The 4,349-nt window shown below is 30.1% G+C and overlaps 1 pseudogene; it reads right to left on the reverse strand.

The window, feature by feature from the left end:
• Nucleotides 1-1,891: 1,891 nt before the first annotated feature.
• On the reverse strand, nt 1,892-2,620 carry LOC148268872 (agamous-like MADS-box protein AGL80 pseudogene; annotated as a pseudogene).
• Nucleotides 2,621-4,349: the final 1,729 nt, after the last annotated feature.

Raw genomic sequence — 4,349 nt, forward strand, 5'->3', positions numbered from 1 at the left:
TAACTGAACTTAAGCACTTTTGTATATCACTAAATTGACATATTCACAAAAAAATAAATAAATACATTCAATACATTTTTAATATAAAATGGTTGATATCAAAAGTTAACAGATTGTATAAAAAGTTATATAGGTGATAATTCGGCTGATTTGTTAATTTGTTATATAAAATTGTGAGTATACATGTTCTTCATTAATGGGAACTACTTCCATCCCTTAATGATCAGGCCAAAGGCCCAATAGTTCCAATTATAGGATCTTTACTTCATTACCAACCGCCTTAATAGAAATCAATCCTCTTAAAAGTTAAATATAATTAAGGCATGATAATACTTGCAAGTGGTAATTCTCTACCTCTACAAAAATAAGAATAGAAGATTCGACTCTTATGTAACACAAAAATAAATATATTATTTATTGTACGTAAAAATTAATAAAAATAAATTTTAATAACTCTATCATATGTTAAAATTAATTATAATATAACGAGATGAACACTGAAATTTGAATACTAGACTTTTCACGTGGATGCTGGTGTTATACACTTTGACAGTAGTGTATAAGTGGTTTCATTGTATTATTACATCTATCTTCATTTTTAAAAAGTACTTCTATTGTATCTTATGAATTTTTGAAACTGTTATCGCAAAAGAATAAATTGGTTTTGAATAAGTGATCCCATTAATAAAGGTTAAATATTGGTCATTATCTTTAAGAATCAATTGCAACATCGTACTACAGATACTACAATAACATACTATAATATTAAAAAATTTGAAGTAGTAATTTATGTCACTAGAGTTAAATATGGTCTTGTTTTATCTCAGTAACATTTTTTAAATAGCAAGAGACTTTATATCATTGATTTTTAAGTATTTATATGTGTAAAAGAAATTCAAAATACTAATTGTTAAAAGTGTTTGAAATTAGCTGTTAAAAATATTTTTCTGTATTTATTATTCTATGTGATTGTATATATTTAAATATGTATATTTATATGTTTATATTGTACACTTCTTCTTGCGTAATGTATTAATTAGCTATTCACAGATTGTTGAGTTCGAAAATTATTTATTTAAGTTATTTTCTATATTCTGAACATAATAATTGCATCACAAAATTCTATTTATGATCGTCAGGGATTCTTTAATATATTTGAGTTATTTAAATATTGCATGTTTTGACTAAAATAAAATTTTTAGAATTATAATTAAATTTCATATTAATTAAAATATTAATTGTTTTAGATATTCGGATTATATCGGGATTTTCTTTAAGGAAAATATTATTCCTCAATGCCATTATCCCAAATTTTAATTCTATGATCTGAAGAGCGCATCATATTTATTAAATTATATACAAAAGTTTCATTTGAAATCTAAACAAATTTGAGTATCTAGCGAGTTTAATCTTCCTTCTAACTAAACTGAATTTCTACATATAGTGCATCAACAATGTTTCTGTACTCTCTGAATTGAGTATAAAAAAAAGAAAAGAAAGAAGAGAAAAGGGCATTCTGATAGCATAAATTTATATTAAGCACGCATATATTTTAACAAATAGTAATACAGCCAAGTCAAACCAGAAAAAGGGAGAAATTAAAGAATGAAGAGTAGCACTAGCACAGAAAATTTAAAATATTGAGGTGAAGATTAATTTAAAGAAAATCATAACACAAAGTAATCTAAGTACATGAATGTATGTGACCCAACGACTATGTCTGCGAGGATGACAGCTACAACTACTATGATGACTACAACTATTTAGACGATGACTATGACGACTAAGAAACTAACAACATATCTCTATGGTGGAATTTAATTTGTTATTTAAAGTACATCCCCAATAACACCCAAAAAAATTCAAAATCAAATATCATAATTCTAAATTTCTAGGGGTAATTAAACACACTGGACCATACCAATCCATTATTCTGGTAGTTCTGATCTGTGAATGGCACCATCATCTCTGCCTGTTCCCCGTTCAACCCAACATAACGCTGTTGCTGTGCTTGAAGATTCATCCCATCAATGAACTGCATTTGTGACTGCTGCAGCGTCTGCACCGTAGAATCCTCCTTGATTTGAGTGAAAGTCTCACCAGGACCCTTCATCACTCCTTTGTCTGTCGCCTCCTGAGGCTGAGGTGACTTGCTGAGTGTTTCCATGCTCTCTAGGATTTCTTTGAGGTGTTGTTCGATGAGCCAACCCAAATTGTTAAGATCAATAAGGATGAGTTCGTGGAGGGACTTCCCAGTAAGACTTTGGAACATGATATCCGTTATCTCTTTTTTGCGATTATCGTTGCACTGCTTCTTCAGTTGGTCGATTGCTTTAGTGATCCTCTGGCGTAAGAAGCTCTCCTGATTCACCATCTTCTTGCTCTGCTCCATCTTGGGCATCCTCTTAAAGTCAGCAAGCACATGTTGGGCTCCGAGAGGGGAAGGCCAAACATTTGGTTGCAAGTCATAAGGGCTATAAATGATTGTAAAGGCTTTGACATCGCAAAGAGTGCTAAATTCACTCACTTTCTTCATTAGCCCCTTCTTCCTTTTCTTGAATGTGGCTTTTCTTGCAGAGTTGTTAGTGATATAAGCAAGCTTAACCTTCTTTCTAGTCATGGTATTTTGTCATGTGTGCCCAAGGGGCGGGAGGGGGTATATATAAAATGACACAAGGGTTGAGTAGCCATTAGTAAGGAATGGGGGCGGAGTGTTTTAATATAGAAGAATATACCATGTAAGGTAAGATGTTGTGCATTCTAAAACTGCAAGTGGAATGCCCAAATTATCTCCAAAAATGTTATGTCTTTAATCGGGGATATGGAAAAATCTTTTGATTTAAGGTAATGTGATTAAAAAAATTTAATCAGTAAATTGTTGCAAGGCTGTACTTATATAAAATTATTCAATTGTGGCCATCCCTTTTGATTAAAAGCTATTGCTTCACTGTAATGCATGTATCTACTTACTCTATCTGCATTATCCCAAGCATGCATTCACACTTGAAGTCAATTATACATGGCAACCATACTCATAAATATTATCTCTTAACCATCAATTAATATGTCCATCACCTTCTAATCCAACTTAATTGTATGTCTTGATGTCTTACAGTTACCCCAATTTTATTTTTTAATTCTTTTTTTAAAAAAATACAAAAACCATAGATATATATTTTTTTTCTATATCAGAGTTCTGATTACATACTAACAATAATTTAAATTTATACTTTTAAAAGTCAATGGTATTAGTTAGAAAGTTGTTGAACTAATAGTTGAACTAAAAAAAATACAACAGATTAATATACCATTACCTTGTAAATCAATAGGGGATTTTGTGACATTAAAATGTTTTTTTTTTTAATATGTTAATGTTTGTATTTATGATAAATGTGAGAAATGTATTTGATTAAATTAGAATTATCTCTTGTTTTGTAACATATATATATATATAAGACTTGCTCTCTAGCTAATTATAATGATTTGTAAACATTTCGTTTGTAATCTTGTATTTTTTTTTATACTCTTCTAATATGGACACACTAATAATCAGTTTCCAAGCCACAACAAAGTTTTAAAGTAACCAAAGAACTGCCTAGTATCTTCTTCGATCTTCATAAAGCTCGCAAATCAAAATTAACAATACACATATACACATGCAAGAACGTATTACATTTCATTCTCTATATCTATATTAAGATCTTGTACAAGTAGACAAGAAAAGTTAAATATATACACTAATAATTTTCATAATCCTCCTATAGCCTTAACTACCACCAATCCCCTTCATTTTCTTTTCTTTAAAGAAAAAACTCCATGTATTAGATCCCTGAAGAAAAGCTTGATGCCACGTTAATTCACCAGCTCAGTGAATCTGTTCTAACCATAGACAACTCTAAGTATTAACTCATTCTCTTAGGTATAAGTTAGAAACAAAAGAAAATGACCATATTCAACATGCTCATTAATTTACCCTCTATATTAGCTTCAATTATGTCCTATAAGAAAAAGTAAAAACTTGAAAAGTGTCAAATTGAGCATCATACAATAACATAAGTAGAAAAGTAAGAACTACATGTCTAACTTTTAACAGTGAAACAATAGCTAAACAAACAAAATAGAAGAATCAGTGTAAACCAGCATTGTACGAGTTCGAATGGTACCTATACATACCTACTAAATAGCCTCTTTCATTGACCAGTTAGAACCAATGTTACAGCGTCCTAAACCCATCCACTGGGCTAAAGAAAAAGTCAAAACTAATAAAAAATCCTCCTATTCAATTTGATACTCCAAGATCAATACAGTTCATCTTAAATCACTCTTTAGCAGCTATCATCTCCTAATTC

The sequence above is a fragment of the Carica papaya genome, chromosome 2, assembly GCF_054855325.1.
Source record: "Carica papaya isolate Zhongbai chromosome 2, ASM5485532v1, whole genome shotgun sequence".
Classification (NCBI taxonomy): Eukaryota; Viridiplantae; Streptophyta; class Magnoliopsida; order Brassicales; family Caricaceae; genus Carica; species Carica papaya.